Here is a 21,960-nt window from a genome sequence, read left to right as displayed (position 1 = left end):
TACACGTATAGGAATGATCAGTATTTAACAACAAATGTGTATGCCTAACCTGGACTTCTCTGCCAAATTCTAAATGTACACACTCCATGTTTCTACTGAAATCTTTTCTTGGATGAATAATTACTTCAATCTTGTCATGTCCAAACTTAACCTCTGATATTTTCTTCCATCCAAACCTATTTAATGAACAACTATTTACTAATCTTATATGATAGGAACTTTATTCTACTAATCACTCTGTCCAAAAACCTTGGGGTATGTCTTCAACACCTCTTTATCTCCCATCCTACATCCAATCATCAGGCAATTTTCATGTCTAAAACTTCAATCTGTATCCAGAATCTGATTTTTTAAAAAATATTTCTAACAGCTACCATCTTGCCAAAAAACTTAAAAAAACAACAACAAACAACTTCTTACTAGATTATTGGATTAGGCAATAAACATCCCAATAGGGTCTCCTGCTTCAATTTTCATCCATCTGTGAGTATTCTCAGCACAAACACCAGAACGATCTTTTTAAAATGCTGATTGACACTACTCAAAACCCTGTAGGGGCTCTCCACTTCACTTAGAGTAAAAGCCAATATTCATACCATGCTCTTCAAGGGTCTGTATGATCAGAGTCTTCATCTCGTTTCCCATTTGATCAGCTCTCTTATGACTTTTCTCCTCTCATGATTTCCAGCCAAATACTTGCCTCTTCTGTAACACACTAGGCTACTAGGCATTCTCTGTCCCCAGGGCCTTCAGTCTGGCTAGTACTTCTGTCAGAACCCCTGTCTATTTCTTCTTCTCCCCCCATATCCTCTTGGTTAATCCCCTCACCTCCGCTATCAAATCTTTGTTCAAACCTCACATTTTACTGAGGTCTGTCTTGGCCACAGTATTGAAGATTATGATCTGTTCCCTATCCACCCCACCCCATTATTCCAAATCTTCCTTATTCTGCTCTACTTTTTTCTCCCAAAGCACATGTCATCTCAAATTCCATCATTTGCTTATTATTTATCAGGATTTTCTTATTTTTCTCTCTCTACCAAAAAGCTACATGAGGGTAGAATATTTATTCACTGATGTATACCAAGTGACTAGTACAGTCCTTGATAAATATTTATTAAATGGATGGATAATGTATTAAGCCTTCTTGAGATATTTGGGTGTTAAAAAAGTTGCTTACTCATCCACAGAAGTTGGTCTCCAGTAACAAAATTTCATGTAGTGTGGCAGATTTCTGGGGAGTATCCTGAGGTTTTCCCATGACTGGTCCTATTACATAGTTTATATTTCTGAAGCTTGTGCAATTGATATTTCTGAAACTTCAGAATTAAAATCTGGGTCAATATATATCTGCAAAACTGTTAATATATTTAGAGACATAAAACATGTATATAATACACACACACAAGTGCATGCATGAGGAAGTGTTTTAAGAAATTTTGGAGGAATATGTGATGATTAGTAAAGTCTCCTAAAATACATTATAGCTTAGCAGTTAACACAGGTTCTGGAGTCCCAGTTAATTATTGGTTACTCTACCTTCTAACATGAGACTTTGGGCAAGTTATTGGACTTCTGTAAAAACTGGGCCTTCTTGTAGCAGAGTGCAGTTAGGTTATGATAACTATGGGAAAAAGAAACATAATAGGTTACATACTTCTTATAATCTGCAAAATAATATACCCAAGTTTATGGGTGGATATTTATGTATTTGGAATGTAAGTTCTTGTATGAGCCAATTAATTGTGTAGTAGATGAGTTTTCAGTGCTAATGTAGGAAAGACATGATGATAAATAGTACATATCTCTGGGGATTGTTGTAAGAAATAAAATAATCCTTGTAAAGTACTCAGATCAGTACCTGGTACATAGTAAATGCTCAGCATTGATTGATGAAAAGAAGAAAAAGATAAATATACTATACAAACATTTTTTTAAAATCAAGTATATCACTTTATTAAATATGCCAATTATTTTTGTTTATATACTAACTTATATTGCAATATATATATTATTTTATTCTTTGAAGATTTAAATCCATAATATTTGCTATCCAAAGACAACAAAATGTACCTGCATTGGTCCCTTTACTGACACAAGTGTGTATATTATTTTCTTTATAACAAAGATAGCATTTGTTGCTGAAAAGTTGCATTGAAATGCATGATGAAGGCAGATAGAAAATATCAAGGAAACAAGGTACATCCTTTTCAGGATGAAGCAGTTCTTGTGAACTGCAGCACCCCAGGCACCACAGGGTATCCCATTAACCTGTTCTATGAAACGTTCCCATTGTTGAAGGACATAGAGTCCATTTCACACTTAAAAGTGTTTTTGTCTTCTTTTCTTCAACCTAACACTGCCTTTCATGTTGCTGTGATGTTTCAACTTCTCTGTATATCTTTCCCAAAAAAGAGCAAAAATAAATACAAAAAAATAATTGAAGACAAGAAATCCAGACACAACATTTAAGATTAAAGAATAAATTGAACAAAAAATTACATAATGCAAACACTATCTTAAATGACTTCCTCAAAGCATTGACATTTCTGTTTGGGATCTTCATTTTCATTGAAGCGTCCTAGAATTTTACCACAGAGTGACCATTGGGAAGGGGTGAAGAGAAAGGAGAGAGAGAATACTACATTTTAATTCTTTTTATTGTAGTTAACTTTATTATAATAGATGGTAATGATTGAGACTGGGGGGACCTTGGTGGGCTTATTGCTGGTCATATTTCACTTCTTGGACTATGTGGTTATTTGTTCACTTTGTGATCACTTTGTATAATTAATCATGCTCTGCATAGATCATTTATGTACTTTTAAAAATATATGATATACCTCATTAAAATCTTATAGAAAAGTTATTTTGCAATATGCAACAACATGGATGAACCTTGTGAATATTCTAAGTGAAATAAGCCAATCATAGATAAATATTTCATGATCCCACTTATATAAGTATCTAAAATAGCCAAATTCGTAGAATCAAAGACTGGAAAGTTGGTTGCCAGGTGCTGGGATTGGAGAGGGAGGAATGGGGAGTTACTAATAAACAGGCATAAAATCTTTGTCAAGCAAGATCTGTCGAGCTTTCGAGATCTATTTATATCATTGTCCTTATAGTCAACAAATAATATACCGTACACTTAAAATTTTGTTAAGAGGGTAGATCTCACGTAAAGAGTTCTTTACATAGTAAAAATATGTAACAATAAAAATAAAAACACCAAATGTATTAAAATTAGTAAAAGATTAAGTTTTATCCTGCCCCTTCCTGAAGTTGGATAGTGCAGTTAGCTATGATAGGTATAGGGAAAAAACATAATGGGCTCTATACTTTTTTTTTTTTTGCCTGGTAATATAAAATACCCAGATTTTTGTGTAGAATATATATTGTGTATATATTTGTATACATATATTTGTGTGTGGAATATATACACTTTTTGGAATATATGTTCTTGGTGTGAGTCTATGAATTATGCAGTGAGTCTTTAATAATCATGTTTTAAAGACACGTTCAAATTTACATTTTCCTTATTTGATCCTCTATAAAAGGAAGGGAATACCATTAAATATTAACTCACTTGACATTATGCTGAAGAAAGATAAGATATTAAAGTCTACATATATTCCTTTTTGTTGATTTAACACTATAAGACATTGACATGATGATATCATGATATCCAGGAGAATAAGTAGTAAATACATTCATTATTCTCTGTTTTTAAGCTTTCATTTATCTTAGAAGCTATTTATTTATCAACATTGTGGAAATTATGGTTGATTTCTGTGATGAGTGTCAAAATCCTCTGCTGTAGTAAAGAAGGGCTGATAAATTTCTGTGCTGTAAATCCCTGATAGACAATAGGCAGAATCACTGTTTGATTTGAAAAATGTATGAATCAGACAGAAGGGGACTTGCTTAAACTGAAAATCAAACCACTTCCTCAGGGAGGTGGACCTTATAAAAGCACTTTGCCCATTCTGGAACATCCCTTTCCCATGTCTTTATCTCTCTCACATCCTCAAGACTGTTCAATATCAACAGGCTCCAGACAGTCTTCTGGATTGCCTGGTTGATTCTGAGACCCTTGCTCTGTATTTCCATGATGCTCTGGCCAAATCTTGAGCAGAGCATTTTATAAATGAAAAGGTTGCAAAGATTGGTTTTCTTGTTCTCAGTGCATTGTCAATAGATGTTTGTTGAATGAAAGAACTGTCAGTTGGGGCTATTAACCCTCAGAGATGCAACATTAAACCTTGCTAATTACCAGAAGCTGTCAAGTGGTAGTAGACATACTAACAACTTATTAATTGCTTAATTTTTTAAAAGAAAACTGAGAAAAGAAAAGGAAGGAAAGGAAAGAAAGGATAAAAGTAACAAGCGCAGAAGGGTTGACAAATTTCTAAAAGCATGTTCGTGGATCACATTCTTGAGCACCTGACAAAATAAGTAGCTAACTATTGACCAGAGGGCTAATTTCGTTTTGAAATTAAGATTTTTTTTTTAAAATTGAGAATAAGCTGCAAAAATGATAGCAGAGAGAAAGTAAAGAAATATATCCTAAGGTATAAATAGTGTCTTGAGTTACTCATTTTTAATTAATTATTTTTGGTAACCCAATCTATTTCTTTTCTCTTTTTGAAAATTGAATGATGGTTGACACACCATGTTACATTAGTTTCTGGTGTACAACATAGTGATTCAACGTCATCTCTAGGTGTTATGTTATGCTCACCACAAATATAGCTACCGTCTGTCACCATATGATGCTATTACAATACCATAGACTGTGTTTCCTGTGCTGTACCTTTTATTGCCATGACTTATTCATTCCATAACTGGAAAACTTTATCTCCCACTCCCCCTCACCCATGTTTCCCCTTCCCCAACCTACTCCCCTTTGGCAACCATCAGTTTGTTATTCATTTTAATTTAATCCCTGAATTTAGCTAGATATCACTATTAATTCTTTCCTCTTATTCTGAAAATCTTTCTGTAAATTTATAAGTGAGGATTCAAAAGATTTTAACTTGATTAATAGTTGTTTGAGTAAAGATTTCATTATTGGAACCAGTTTAAAAACCAGTTTTAACCAGGGTGGCTGAGTGGGTCAACTTCAGCTCGGTAATGATCTCAGGATTTGTGAGTTCAACCCCTGCGTTGGGCTCTCTGCTCTCAGTGCAAAACCCACTTCAGTTCCTCTTTCTCCCTCTTTCTCTGCTCCTCCCCTGCTCGTGTTCTCTCTCTCTCTCTGAAAATAAATAAGCTTTTAAAAAAAAAAGACAAATTTTAACCAACAAACCCAAAGAACCAAACAACAAAACAGGAGATTGGGGATGTCCAGGAAAAGGCTGACAGAATGGAGATGCATCCAGAATCCATGTTGGGCAGGAAATGTAGCTGACAAAGGAGGACTGAATTGGAATGTGATAGATGAGTTCATATAATCAGTTCAACCTGAAAGTCAGTGCAGCCTGCCTTCACTTCAATATTGGTGACTTTCAAAGCAGCCAAACTGTGCAGCACCAGGCAGTAGAGCCTCCTGAAGGAAAGCACAGTCACTACTGGGAATGTTCAAACAGGACCTGATGGGATAGACTTGGATAAATCATCTGATAAGATTTCTTCTAATTTTTAGATTCTATAAAATGTGCTTTACTTTAAAGGCATGAGGAACTACCTCCCTATTTCTTTGCTCTTTCATTTTTCCACAAAAGCCTAAATAGAATAGAAAAAAAGGTATCGTGGAATGAATATCAGGGTGTATTAGGGAACCTTTCCTGAGTAGATGAAGTCTATAGTGCTTTAAATAGAATAAATGCTAACCTCAAATGCTTAAATCAAATTGAGGGGAAAAAATACTGAGGTTGATTTTTTTCATAAAAATTAAACTGTTGTATTTGATAGCTTGCTAATTTTATCTCTTTTTATTTGCTTAATGGTTATTAGTTATAAGTCCTAATTGTCCAAGTCTCTGTCTCTATATATGTTTAAAAATATTTGTTCTGAAAGGAAAGATGAGTTTAAATGATTCAGGACTTGTTAGTTCTACAGAACATATTAATTAGAATGTATTAACTATAGCACTATTTCTTCTTTTTATGTTTAAGAGGGTACTCACTATATACTCTCTTGAAAAGAGAAAAATATAATAACCTCTAGAAATTGGTCTACCCACTATGTCCGGATCCAGGAAGGAAGAAGGTCTCAGGGTATTGAGTTACACCTGGTTAGGGCTGTTCACGAAGTTATACATATGGGGTGTTTAAAATACATTTTCAATTAATTCAATAGATGTTTGAGTGCCTTTATGGAATCAAGGATAAATGAATAAATTCCATTATTTCTCTATGAGAAGACAATCCAGAGGGAGAAAAAAATGAATGGATCTATAATTAGAGTCCAGTAAGGCAGGTGCTATAATAGAAGTATGTCACATTACTGGAGGATCGGAGAGGAGGGGCATTTATTCAGAAAGGAAGGCCAGGGAAAACTCTGTGAAAATGTGAAATTTGAGCTTTAATTTTGGAAATGCAAGTTCATGTCGGCCAGGAGAAGGGGAATGAAAGGATTCTGGCAATAGAATGGCTCAGTTATCAAAGAGCTTGATGCTTCCAGGGAGATTGTATCTCAAGACAACCCTGACCAGTCATAAACCAGAGTGAATCAGATGAGTGGAGAGCTGAGTGTCCCATAACATGAGTTGCCTAGGTGGAAGAGCAGGTCATAAAACAAAGGTTAAAATAAGTTGATGGGAGGTAAACTTGGTATATGAGTGAGTTGAAGGCAGACCTGAGAACTAATTTTCTGAATATTACCTTTTTATATACCTTTCTCTGCTATGTGGCTGGTGGCTTTACGGGTTGTGATGTGTGTATAGATTAGCATCAGACACCCAGGTGACAGCCTCTACTAGCTCTGACAATGTTCTGGAAAATCCAGAAATTTGACTGTTTGCTTTTTGTATAAGTTTTATAAAACTATAGTAATTGCTGATGAGATGGAATTTTTTTAGTTATATTTTTCTGCCTGTGAGGAGGATGTGGTTTTAGCAGGGGTAAGAGAAACAATGTATTAGGGGGGCGCCTGGGTGGTGCAGTCGGTTAAGCGTCCGACTTCAGCCAGGTCACGATTTCGCGGTCCGGGAGTTCGAGCCCCGCGTCAGGCTCTGGGCTGATGGCTCAGAGCCTGGAGCCTGTTTCCGATTCTGTGTCTCCCTCTCTCTCTGCCCCTCCCCCGTTCATGCTCTGTCTCTCTCTGTCCCCAAAAAAATAAATAGACGTTGAAAAAAAAATTAAAAAAAAAGAGAAACAATGTATTCAATTATATGCTGTCGTTTTATAAATTATTTAATTATTACATATGATGGTTATTAAATTAAAAAATGATAAGAAAAAAGCCCTTATTTCCATGAAGAGGTGATCTTATTTGTGATGGCCAGGCATGTGGGTAAGCTAGATGGTAGTTTCATGTGGGTAAGAGTAGATGGTAGTTTTCTGTTCTTGGTTATCATATGGCCTGATTGCTCATTACTTCTGACTTTTAGGTTAACTCCAGGGCAGATCAGATATGTACATCTAATTGTGATAGATGACCATGATGGCCTAGGTTTCCTGTCAGCTTGATGAAATCTTAGGTTTCTCCTCCTCCTCCTCCTCCTCCTCCTCCTTCTTCTCCTCCTCCTCCTTCTCCTCCTCCTCCTCCTCCTTCTCCTCCTTCTCCTCCTCCTCCTTCTCCTCCTCCTCCTTCTCCTCCTCCTCCTCCTCCTCCTCCTCCTCCTCCTCCTTCTCCTCCGTCTCCTCCGTCTCCTTCTCCTCCTTCAACTTCTTCCTGATATCACTTTAATTAAATCCTATCTTTTGCACACAGCACACACAATGGCCATTCTGAGGGCTAAAACAGTACTTTAGTCTTTTTAAAATATAATTTATTATGAAGTTAGCTAACATACAGTGTATATAGTGTGCTCTTGGCTTGGGAGTAGAGTCCCATGGTTCATCGCTTACATACAACACACAGTGCTCATCCCAACAAGTGCCCTCCTCATGCCCATCACCCATTTTCCCCTCTCCTCCAACCAATAAACCCTCAGTTTGTTCTCTGTATTTAAGAGTCTCTTATGGTTTGCCTGCATCTCTGTTTGAAACATTTTTCCCCTTCCCTTCCCCCGTGGTCTTCTGTTAAGTTTCTCAAATTCCACATATGAGTGAAAACATATATCTGTCTTTCTCTGACTTATTTAACTTAGCATAATACCTTACAGTTCCATCCATGTTATTGTAAATGGCAAGATTTCATTCTTTTTCATCACCAAGTAGTATTCCATTGTGTATTTATACCACACCTTCTTTGTCTAGTCATCAGTTGATGGATACTTGGGCTCTTTCCATAATTTGGCTATTGTTGATAACGCTGCTATAAACATTGGGGTATATGTGGCCCTATGAATCAGCACACTATATTGTTTGGATAAATTCCTAGGAGTGCTATTGCTGGGTCATAGGGTAGTTCTAATTTTAATTTTTTGAGGAACCTCCATACTGTTTTCCAGAGAGGCTGTACCAGTTTGCATTCCCACCAACAGTGCAAGAGGGCTCCCCTTTCTCCACATTCTCGCTAACATCTGTTGCCTGAATTAATTTTAGCCACTCTGACAGGTTTGAGGTGGTATCTCAATGTGGTTTTCATTTGTATTTCCCTGATGATAAGCAATGTTGAGCATCTTTCATGTGTCTGCCATCTGGATGTCTTCTTTGGAAATGTGTCTATTCATGTATTCTGCCCATTTCTTCACTGGATTATTTGGTTTTCAGGTGTTGAGTTTGGTAAGTTCTTTATAGATTTTTGATACTAACTGTTTATTCAATATGTTATTTGAAAATATCTTCTCTCATTTTGTAGGTTGCCTTTTAGTTTTGCTGATTGTTTCCTTCACTATGCAGAAGCTTTTTATTGAGATGAGGTCCCAATAGTTCTTTTTGCTTTAATTTCCCTTGCCCTCAGAGACATGTCAAGTAAGAAGTTGCTGCACCTGAGGTCAAAGAGGTTGTTGCTTGTTTTCTCCTCTAGGGTTTTGATGGTTTCCTGTCTCAGATTTATGTATTTCATCCATTTTGAGTTTATTTTTGTGTATGGTTAAGAAAGCGGTCCAGTTTCATTTTTCTGCATGTTGCTGTCCAGTTTTCCCAGCACCATTTGCTAAAGAGACTGTCTTTTTCTGTTGGATACTCTTTCCTGCTTTGTCAAAGATTAGTTGACCATATGTTTGTAGGTCCAATTCTGGGTTCTCTATTCTATTCCATTGGTTTATGTGTCTGTTTTTGTGCCAGTACCATACTGTGTTGACGATTACAACTTTGTAGTAGAGACTAAAGTCTGGGATTGTGATGCCTCCTGCTTTAGTTTTCTTTTTCAACATTACTTTGGATATTCAGGGTCTTTTGTGGTTCCACACAAATTTTAGGATTGTTTGTTCTAGTTTTGAGAAGAATGCTGGTGCACTTTGATTGGATTGCATTGAATGTGTAGATTGCTTTGAGTAGTATTGACATTTTAACAATATTTGTTCTTATGATCCACGAGCATGGAATGTTTTTCCATTTCTTTGTGTCTTCAATTTATTTCATACGTTTTCTATAGTTTTCAGCTTACAGATCTTTTAGGTTTCTTCCTAGGTATTTTATGGTTCTTGGTGCAATTGTAAATGGGCTCAATTTCTTGATTTCTCTTTCCATTGCTTCATTATTCGTGTGTAGAAATGCAACTGATTTCTGTACATTGATTTTATATCCTGTGACTTTGCTGAAATCATGTATCAGTTCTGGCAGCTTTTTACTGGACTCTTGGGTTTTCCACGTAAAGTATCATGTTATCTGCAAAAAGTGAAAGTTTAATATCCTCTTTGCCAATTGAATGCCTTTTATTTCATCTTGTTGTCTGATTGCTGAGGCCAGGGCTTCCAACACTACGTTAAACAAGAGTGGTGAGAGTGGACATCCTTGCCATGTTTCTGATCTCAGGAAGAAAGCTTTCAGTTTTTCCCCATTGAAGATATTAGTTGTGGGCTTTTCATATATGGCTTTTGTGATGTTGAGGTATGTTCCTTCTATCCCAACTTTCTTGAGGGTTTTTATTATGAAAGGGTGCTGTATTTTGTCAGATGCTTTTTCTGCATATATTAACAGGATCATATGGTTCTAATCCTTTATTTTATTAATGTGATGTATCACATTGATTGATTTGGAAATATTGAACCAGCCCTGCAGCCCAGGAATAAATCCCATTTAATCATGGTGGATAATTCTTTTAATATACTGTTGAATTCAATTTGTCAGTATCTTGTTGAGAATTTTTACATCCAGTTCATCAGGGATATTGGTCTGTAATTCTCCTTTTTTAGGAGGTGTTTGTCTCACTTTGGAATCAAGGTAATGATGGATTCATAGGATGAGTTTTGGAGCTTTCCTTCCATTTCCATTTTTGGGAACAGTTTTAGAAGAATAAGTATTAACTCTTCCTTACATTTCTCACAGAATTCCCCTGGGAAGCCATCTGGCCCAGGACTCTTATTTTCTGGGAGAGTTTTAATAACTGATTCAATTTCTTTGCTGGTTATGGGTCTGTTCAAATTTTATATTTCTTCCCATTTGAGTTTTGATAGGGTGTGAGTATCTAGGAATTTGTCCATTTCTTCCAGGTTGTTCAGTTTGTTGGCATATAATTTTTCATAGTATTCTCTAATAATTGTTTGTATTTCTCTGGTGTTGGTTGTGATCTCTCCTCTTTCATTCATGATTTATCTATTTGGGTCCTCTCTTTTATTTTTGAGAATTCTGGCTGGGGTTTGTCAATTTTATTTTTTCAAAAAACTAGCTCTTAATTTCATTGATCTGTTCTACTGTTTGTTTAGTTTTGTTTTGTTTTTGGATTCTATATTGTTTATTTCTGCTCTAATCTGTATTATTTCTCTTCTTCTTCTGGCCTTGGAGTTTCTTTGCAGTTCTGCTTCTAGTTCTTTTAGGTGTGCAGTTAGGTTTGTATTTGGGATTTTTCTTGTTTCTTGTGATAGGCCTGCATTATAATGTATTTTCCTCTTATGACTGCCTTTGCTGCATCCCAAAGGGTTTGGACTGTCATGTTCTCATTTTCATTTGCTTCCATATATTTTTAAGTTTCTTCTTTAATTTCCTGGTTGACATATTCATTCTTTGGTAGGATGTTCTTTAACCTCCATGCATTTGGAGGCTTTCTAAATTTTTTCTTGTGGTTGATTTCAAGTTTCATAGCATTGTGATCTGAAAATATGCATGGTATGATCTCAATTCTTTTATATTTAGTGAGGGCTGATTTGTGGCTCAGTATGTGATCTTTTCTGGAGAATGTTCCATGTGCACTCAAGAAGAATGTGTATTCTGGTGCTTCTGGATGAGAAGTTCTGAATATATTTGTCTGGTCCAGTATATCATTCAAGGCAATTGTTCCTTTATTGATTTTCTGCCTAGGCAATCTGTCCATTGTGACAAGTAGAGTATTAAAGTCTCCTGCAATTACTGTATTCTTATCAATAAGATTGCTTATGCTTGTGATTAATTGATTTGTATATTTGGGGGCTCCAAATTGGGCATAAACATTTACAATTGTTACATCTTCTTGATGGATACCCTGTAATTATGATATAATGCCCTTATTCATCTCTTGTTACAACCTTTAGTTTAAAATCTAGTTTGTCTTATATAAGTATGGCTATTCCAGCTTTCTTTAGACTTCCAGTAGCACGATAGATGGTTCTTCATCCCCTTACTTTCAATCTGAAGGTGTCCTTCTGTCTAAAATGAGTCTATTATAGAAAGCATATAGATGGGTCTTGTTTCTTTCTTCTTCTTCTTCTTCTTTTTTATCCATTATGATACTCTATGCCTTTTGATTGGGGCATTTAATCCATTTACATTCAGTGTTATTATTGAAAGATATGAATTTAGTGTCAATGAGTTATCTGTAGGTTTCATGCTTGTGATGTCCATGGTTCTTTGTAGTCTCTTCAGCATGCCACCCACAGATTCCCCCTTAGGATCTCTTGCAGGGCTGGGTAGTGGTCATGAATTCCTTCAGTTTTTGTTTGTCTGGGAAAACCTTTATCTCTCCTTCTACTCTGAATGACAACCTTGCTGGATAAAGGATTCTTGACTGCATATTTTTTCCTATTCAGCACATTGAATATTTCCTGCCACCCCCTTTTGGCCTCCCATGTTTCAGTGGACAGGTCTGCCACTACTTTTATGTGTCTACCCTTATAGGTTAAGGCCTGTTTGTCCCTAGCTACTTTCAGAATTCTCTTTTTATCTTTGTTTTTTTGCCAGTTTCACTGTAATATGCCAGGGAGAAGGACTATTCTCGTTGAATCTGAAAGGAGTTCTCTGTGCCTCCCAGATTTGGATGTCTGCCTCCTTCCCTAGATTAGGGAAGTCATCAGCTATAATTTTTTCATGTACACCTTCTGCCCCTTTCTCTCTCTCTTCTTCTGGAACTCCTATGATATGGATATTATTATGCTTCATTGAATCACTTAGTTCTCTAATTCTTCCCTTGTGGTCTAGTATTTTCTTATCTCTCTGTTCCTCGCCTTCAAAATTTTCCATAATTTTATCTGCTATTTCACTTATTATACCCTCTGCTTCTTCCATCCTTGCTGTCACTGCATCTGATATTTTGCACCTCTTTTACAATGTTTCTTAATTCACCATGAGTATTTCTTAGTTCCTTGATCTCTGCAGCAATAGATTCTTTGTTTTTTTTATGCTTTTTCCAAGCCAGCTATTAATCTTATGACTATTATTCTAAATTCTTGCTCAGATATATAGTTTATATCTGTTCTGAGCAATTATTTGTCATTTCTTCCTGTAAATTATTTTGAGAATTTTTCTGTTTCATCATTTTGGCTTAGTTTTCTGTCCTTTATGTATTTTAATAACTTGTTATGTGTCCTGCACCTGTGAGCATCACTATATAAAAAAGGGGTCATACACTATTCAGAGCCTGGACCTTCAGGAGCTGTTTTTGGAGTGTGTTGCATGCTCTCTGTTGTTGTGGCTCTAGTTGCTTTATCTCCCTACTCATAGTGGTGGCTTGGACCTTCCACCAGGTGTGCTTTGATTTGTTTGTTGAAGTAACCCTGGAGAAACTTTAAAAAGGGGGGGCATGGTGGAAGAAGCCTTATCTCATACAAAGACAGAAATAACAGGGTTGGGGGGAAAAGAAAAGAAGAAAAAAAGAAACAAAAATGACCAGGCAGAGAATCAGAGAAACTATGGCTTAATCCAGAGAGAGAGAGAGGAAAATTAAGAAGGAGATACAGAAGAGGTATAAAAAGAATAGATTAAAAATGTCTACTTAAACAAATGAATAACCAGAATAGAAAAGGGAAGAAATAGGAGGAAGAAAAGAAAGAAAACAAGATATATTCATAAAATAAGAATTGACCAAAATCAAATCAGAAAATACAAACCTGCTAGCCCGATATCTCAGGTGCCTTGGAACCGGTGGGCTGTGATGGTCTGGAGGAGGGGCCATCTGGTTCAGTCAGTGTCAGTCTTGTTCCAGTAGATACACAGTTTTCTTTTTGTTTTCTTTTACCCATTTAGCCCATCCCCCCTCCCTCAACCCCTCCAGTAACCCTGTTTGTTTTCCATATTTAAGAGTCTCTTATGTTTTGTCCCCCTCCCTGTTTTTATATTATTCTTGCTTCCCTTCCCTTATAGTCATCTGTTTTGTATCATTTTTTATTATGAAATTTATTGTCAAATTGGTTTCCATACAACATCCAGTGCTCATCCCAACAGGTGCCCTCCTCAATGCCCATCACCCACTTTCCCCTCCCCTCCACCCCCCATCAACCCTCAGTTTATTCTCAGTTTTTAAGAGTCTCATGGTTTGGCTCCCTCCCTCTCTAACTTTTTTTTTTCCTTCCCCTCCCCCATGGTCTTCTGTTAAGTTTCTCAGGATCCACATAAGAGTGAAACATATGGTATCTTTCTCTGTATGATTTATTTCACATAGTATAACACTCTCCAGTTCCATCCATGTTGCTACAAAAGGCCATATTTCATTCTTTCTCATTGCCAAGTAGTATTCCACTGGATACACAGTTTTCAGTCAGGGAGGGGCATGGTTTTGTGAAGGTGGGTCTCACCTCCACTGTAGGCCCATTGTCCATTCCCTGAAGCCCCACATTTTTGATGATAAGGAGCAAAATGGTGACATCCCAGTCTCTCCTCCCCAGACCAGGTGACCCAAACCACTCTGTTCAGACCATCCTCACAGTGCTGCGTGGGCACAAGTGGGCCAGTTTGTCCCCTTCCACAGTCTCCTGTGCCTCCTAGGCTCTCAGCTTGGATTCAGACCATGAGGACTTAACAGTCCTGCTCTGCACGCCCCAGTTCTGGGGTAGTGCCACTCTGCCTAACAAGCTGACAAAGTGCCTCTGGCTGGCAGGCACCTGCAGGGTTGGCTATATGCCTTCTTCCCACAGTACTCAACGGAGGGGACTTCTTTCTCTGACTGAACCTCTGAGCTTGCTACTGAGCCCGGGCCTGGCTCCCCTCCTCCCCAGGCACACATACAGGGTAGCAGGCCCCAGTCTGGAGAAAGCCCACAACCCTGGATCATGTTAGAAATTGGTTCTTTATCTGTTCTTCCTGTTCCCCAGTCCATGGTCCAGAGAGGTTTTTCTCTTTGTCCAAATACAATCCTACACTCTACAGCCTCTTTATCTTCCTTTTATCTCTCCACAGAAGGGGATCCCTCCCCTCTATGGCTACGCCACCCATTTTATTTCTCCCAATTCACAATCATGCACCTATGGCCCATTAAGTTGTCCCTGTGGGCTCCTGGAGATATTTCTGTCACTCTATAGCCAGAATTCCTGGAATTCCAAGTCTTCAGGCCTCAATACTGCTGTGTTTGAGGGACAAGGGAATGTCAGGTCTCCCTACTCCTCCACCATGTTGACTCCCTCCCTGGTACTTTAGTCTTGATCTTATTTTAGTAGTTTCATCTTGCTTTTTGTCCCAGTTTCATATTATTTTCCCCTATAGATTTCTGCTAGGATGTGGTATATGTCAGTAGATAAGCTTCCACACGGTGGTTAAGAGACCCAGGCTTTTTCCACCTTGTGCTCTACCATTTCACCAAGTCTTTGGGATCATCTGTATCAGGAGATGAGTTGTGCAGTCTGCCGGAGCTGGGCCTCTGCCAGTCAACTTTCTTCTTGATTCTGGGATCCTGATTTCTCTTTTCTGAGAACATTTACTTTAGAAAACTTGCAATTATAAATTCTTTCTCTGCTCTTTTGAAAAGTAAATATTTAAAAAAGCCTCTTGCCCATTTTACAATACAGGGCTGTCTTTCTCAAGGACCTGAGAGTCATTCTTTTGAAATGTAATCAGCAAGAAATATAGTACTCCTAGCCCCTATCTCCCAGGCTCTGTGGGAGGGTAGGATCCTAACTTCAACAAGTGCCGATTAGCAATACACATGGTCTGATCACATTGACCAACCTTTTCTCTACCCTCCCTCATGTCTTCCAGTACGTTTCCACTAGCTCACCCCAGGTTTAAAAACTCTCCCACCTTGTGTAGAGTTGAATTCAATCTCTTTTTCCTGTTGTAACAGTCTGGATCCCTATTGCTATAGGCTTGACTCCTCTTGTATCCTCTTAAATAAAGTCTTCCTTACTTATTTAACTTGTCCACTACACTTATTCTTCGGCATAGGGTAGGCTTATAATCATACTGAAAGATGACCACATAGAACCATAGCCAACAGAGCATCCAGTATAAAGTGAAATAGGCCACAGTGCTATGTATTCATTCTCAGTGACTGGAGATTTTGAAAATTTGGGCAGAAAGCTTATATTCTTTCCTTGAACTCTGCATGCATGGAGTGAATATTTGAGGGATATTCTGCTGGGCTGAAGTCTAGGCCAAAAGATCTTTTAAAAGGCATAAAAGTGAAAGTTATTTGGGGCAGAATAATTAGCTGTGCCAACTAAAAGTGTAAATGGGATCCTGAGATGAGAATGGAGCATGGAGTTAATTATCCTCCTGTGCATTGAAGGAGATGAGTTATTTTTCAAAAGGTAAGATGGAAAATTAGGTTATATATGCAATAAATCTCATTTTATGATGTTGAGTTTTCTTTAGACTTCTTTTCCAGCCTTTCAACTAGTGAGTATAATTGGATAGGGTATCTCAATGATTCTTATATACCAACTTTGCTTATGAAAACAAAGTGGGTCAAAAATGCAAATATAGCATTCTGCTTTAATGCAAAGATGGGAAATAACCTAAGCAATTATCTGACAAATGGCAGCTGTTTAAACTGCAGGATACTAAACTGGTATCTTAGCAGGGGTGTCATTATCTATAGGCTATTAAAAGTTTGTTTCTTTATTATTTCATTTTTATTGGCTTAGGTTTTAAAAAGGGAAAGATAAACTCCCCAACTGAAGTCTTTATTACTTTTACTGCATGAATGTTGTTCTATTACTAAAAAGATATCATGTTATTTGATTAAAGTTCTCAAAAGATTAGCCCAGCTTTTTTATTATTTGCATTTAGAGATAAGAGAACTATTTAAATGTGTGTATATGTGCATGCGAAATGGTGAAGCCGACAACATTTTTATGTTGACATTATCCTTGTTAAAAATTATCTTCATAATTCATACAAATTATCAATTCCTGAAAAATTTTAACATTCTTACTAAACTTTGGATGTTGTTAATATTTCAGGGCAGAACTCTCCTTATACATAGGGTTCTGTTTGCCCATATGGGAGTGGGCAGGTAAATGGGACTAATTGTAGTGAAAAGGTAAAGTAGATGAGGTTATCTTCCATTACTCCTGTTTATTTCTGTTTCTTTTTTTTGTTTTTTTCACTCCTAAGTACCACCTCCATATTTCATTTCAGGTATTCAGTATCTTGCTAATTGTAACCCAACCTCCCCTGCAGAGAAACCGGTAATTACTTGTGGTTTCATGAATAGTAGTTGATGGACTTACCTCATTATTTTCTTTGACGTGACAGCTACACTGATAGGTCAGAACAAAATATATACACTTAGGATCTTGACTTCATCAATATATTTTGCAAGTTATCTCTGATCTATTTGTGGATACATTATAGGAATATAATTTAGGTGCCAGTATCCCTACATAGATTAATTATCAAATGACTCCATTTGTAGTTTGCCTATTAATAAGCTATTGTCAACAAGAAGAAAAGAATCATCTAAGGTATAGCTGTGTCCTTGTTCCTCTACAATATCGAAAAAAAAATTAATGCATGTAATGCATGTATAGAAACACTCTAAATTTTTAAAAGAAATATGATGTCAAGCCTGGAAGAAAAGTGAGCTTATTATACACAGTGACATACAGATCCATTTTAAAATGATCACATTGCAATACTGTCTTAAGTACAATAAGATTACTTTATTGAAGATGAAAGTAAGATCCCACACTTGTGCTCTCAAACCCTGTGAGGTATAGAACTTGCTTTTGCAAGGAACAGAGATTTTTGGTTGGTAATACATTTGATATGAATCATCTGTCTGATACGATTATCATGGAGGCTACTACAACTTTGGCTAAATTAATAGAAATGTAGAATGAAGGAGGCATTACCCTTCTCTTTTCTGGGTGTCAGACCACTCTTTTCTGATTACTTCTAGGCTACGTGCCACAGTTTAGGGAGAACATGTTCAAGTCAAGGACACTTAAAAAGAGTGACCAAGAAGGAGATGCTGCTATGCCACAGAAGAACTTTAGGGGACATTGGAAGTATTTAATTTGAAGAAAAGAAGTGTGTATTTGTGTGTGTGTGTGTGTGTGTGTGTGTGTGTGTGTGTGGTTAGGGAGGTGAATGTGAAATAGGAGTATTAGAAGATCTGCCCATTCTATTTAGTATACGTGATGCCAAAGCGAGCACTGCATATTCCATTTAGATACAACAAATAGGATTAGAGTGTGTTCTAAATGAGAAATATTTTTGTTTAATTAAACTAGAAGTTTTTGGAGAGCTGAAAGTAAAAATTTTAATGAATCACTAAAAGATCTGTGTGATGGTTCTTTCATGTTTTTATCTTAACTTACAACTTCAGAAGCTGTTCACTTCCATAATTTTGTCTGGAACTAGGGTAATCTTTTTACTGGATAATGGTCAAAGTTCAGTTATGGCTTTGCAAAGTCAGGATCCCAACTTGAACTGTGATACAGAGAAGAGCCCACATTTCTACTTGGATTTTTGTCATGCAAAATAGACCTGTTGACTAATAAAGTCAATAATTGATACTAACATAAATCTTAGAAATCTTGATAAACAATAAAATTCAAGATTCAAAGAACTAGGAACACTAGTTGAAAATTAGTAAGAAAACGTTAAATTTTGTCTGTGTCTCTCTTACTTGTCTTATATGTCTCTTATTTGTCTACTTCTGTTCAGATTTGAGTAGGATAACTCACTCTGAGAGTGTCTTAATTTTAGGTCCCATCTTTCCAGGGACTATAGCTGGCAGCTGCTTTCCAATTGCAGTCATAAATGCCTTATTTTTTTTTTTAATTTTTTTTAACGTTTTATGTACTTTTGAGACAGGGAGAGACAGAGCATGAACAGGGGAGGGTCAGAGAGAGGGAGACACAGAATCTGAAACAGGCTCCAGGCTCTGAGCTGTCAGCACAGAGCCTGACGCGGGGCTCGAACTCACAGACCGCGAGATCATGACCTGAGCTGAAGTCGGCTGCTTAACTGACTGAGCCACCCAGGCGCCCCTGTAAATGCCTTATTTACTCTTCTAGGCTATTGGCTGGCAGAGGCTAGGTCTTCTCAGTTATGTTAGTATTCCTGATCAGTTTCTGGAACATTTCTGCTCTCTTCATGCAAACTCTTTTTCCTTTGAAACAATAGAAAGAGGAAGAAACAGTTGCATAGATTGGTCTGTGTGAATCCTCTTATGATTTTTATCACCACAGTCACCGGTTTCCCTGCAGTTTCATTTCAATCTTCTTTTACCATAGTTAGTGTGTTATTGCTAAATTAAAAATAAAGATATGGCTTACTCATTAAACACTGCTCTGCTGGTTCCCTTAGCAATGGTCCTAAAAGGTTTCCAGATCATTTACAAACCTACATTTGCTTCAATCTACTTTCAGTTACAGTCTAAGCTTATTATTAATACATTTTAAAGCATATTTAAACATAATATCATTTGGATTTTAAAAACAAAGATGTAAAATAATTTTGAAAGTAGAAACCTGCAGCTTTGTAGTCATATAGGCTCACTATATAAATGATTTACTGATGTTTTCACTTTTAAAATACATTTTACTAAGATGGCAGATTAAGAGGACCCTAAGCTCACTCCATCCCAGAGATACAACTAGATAACACTTACATTAGCATAAATAACCCAGAAAATGAACAAAAGCCTGGCAGAACAAACTCCACAACTAAAAATAGAGAGGTGACCACATGAAAAAGAGTAGGAAAGGAAAAAATGGGGTGGGGAGTGAAATGGACAGGAGCCTGGGGGTTGGGGTTAGGGAGCCAAGGTTGGGTGAAGGAGCCACCGATGTGGAGAAGGGCAAGAAATAGACTATCACAATGAAGAAGATGAATCCCCATAACATTTGGCTTTGAAAACTAGAGGGCCCAAATTCCATGCTCTTACAACCAGGGGCTACTTAAAGCCTGGAATTTTAAAAATTAGAGGGTGTGGCTCTGGAAGAGCCCCTAGGCAATAGGAGGCTGAGTCTCTGCCCTTAAAGAGACAGCAGAACAAATAACCCTTTCCATTATGGTGTAGAAGAAGCAGTTTGAAAAACACCCAGGGCACATGGGAGGGAAAGTTTTTTATGCATCTCAGAGCATATCCTGGAGGGGCAAGATTCACAGAAGAACTTCTCCCAGGAACAAAGAAGCTTGCAGGTACCATCTCCCTTCTCCAGACCCCAGCATAAACACATGGCCACCTGTGGGAATCCAGGTGATGCCCACATTTACTACCTAACTTGCTTGCACCAAGCCCCACCCCCATCTACTTCTGTGTATCTGCCCTTCTGAATCAACTTTGCCTCAGTCTAGGCACTGGCGTCCTCTCCCCCAGAAGACCAGCATAAACCTTATCATCACCTCATCTCCTGACCCATGTGTTTAATAGGGTCTTGGTCCTGGCAGCAGCGACAGCAGCAAGCCCTGTGGAGTCTGAGTCTGACCTTGTTAAAAGTGCATACCCTGCCCATACAGCCCTATTGTGGTGGCAGGTCTCATTTTGCAAGCAGACCAGTGTGTACCTTGTGAAAACAGTTGGTCCCACCCTGACCAGGGACCAAATACTGCCCACAACAGGAAAAGAGAGCCTCTGCAGATGAGGGGACTGAAGGAAAAATTTCCCAGGACACAACATCTGGGCACACAACACACATAGATATGCCCCTGAAGCCAGGTTCTGGTGAACATGGGGCACTGCCCTGTAGGGCACTCCAGGCCTTCTTTTTCACAGGGCCATTACTTTTAAGAGGAGACATAGCTGACCTCCCTAACATAGAAAAATAGACACAGAGAATTAGACAAAATGAAGAGACAGAGGAAAATATGTCTCAAATGAAAGAACAGGACAAAACACATCAAGAGACATAAATGAAGAGAGATAAGTAATGTGCCTGGTAGAAAATCAAAATGATCAAAAAGATATTCACTGGACTTGAGAAAAGAGTGGAGGATCTCAGTGAGACCTTGACAAAGAGAAAACATGAAAAAGAAAAATTAAGAGATGGAGAACACAATAAATGAAATTAAAAATACACTAGATGAAAAGAATAGTAGGCTAGAGGAAGCAAAAGAAAAAAAATTAGTGATATGGAGGACAGAGTAATTGAAAGTAATCAAGCTCTACAAGTGAGAAAAAATATACAAAATAAGACTATATTTAGGGAACTCAGCAACTCCATAAAATGTAATAACATTTGCATTATAGGGATCCCAGAAGAAGGAGAGAGAGGGAGAAAGTGACAATTTACTTGAAGAAGTAATAGCTAAAAACTTGCCTAATCTGGGAAAGGAAACAGATAGATATCCAGATCCTTGAGACACAAGAAGTCCCGATAAAAATAACCCAGGGAGGACAACACGAAGACATGTAGCAATTAAAATGGCAAAAAAGTAGTGATAAAGAGAAGATTTTAAAAGAAACAGGAGAAAAGAGTAATATACAAGGGAGACTTCATAAGCTGATCAGCAGATTTTTCAGCAGAAACTTTGCAGGCTAGGAGAGAGTGGCATAACATATTCAAAGTGGTGACCAGAAAAAAAAAAAAAAATCTGCAGCCAAGAATACTCTCTCCAGAAAGGCTATCATCCAGAATGGAAGGAATTCCCCAGACAAACAAAAGCTAAAACAGTTCATGACCACAAAACTAACTTTACAAGAAATGTTAAAGGGAACTATATGAGTGGAAAGGAAATACCATAAGTAGGAGTAAGAAAAGTAGAAATCACAAAAGCAGGAAAAATAAGTATGTCTGTAAAAATCAATAAAGGCACTCACAAAATAAAAGCATGTAAAGTATGACACTATAAAGCAAAAACATGGGTAGAGGAGAGGAGTAAAGAATGGGCTCAAACTTAAGCTACTATCAACTTAATATAGACTGCTACAAGCAGAAGATGTTATATACAAATGGTAACCACAAATCAAAAACCAGTATTAGATATGAAAAAAATAGAGAAAGGCATCCAAGTATATTACTAAAGAAAGTCAGCAAACCTGCTGGCTGTAAATACATACTTATCAATAATTACTTTGAATATAAATGGACTAAACACTACAATCAAGACATAAGGTGACAGACAGGATGTATAAAAAAGTGAGACTCATCTATCTGCTGCTTACAAGAGAGTC

The sequence above is a fragment of the Lynx canadensis genome, chromosome B1 (genome assembly GCF_007474595.2).
Source record: "Lynx canadensis isolate LIC74 chromosome B1, mLynCan4.pri.v2, whole genome shotgun sequence".
NCBI lineage: Eukaryota > Metazoa > Chordata > Mammalia > Carnivora > Felidae > Lynx > Lynx canadensis.
This window is presented reverse-complemented; position numbering follows the sequence as displayed.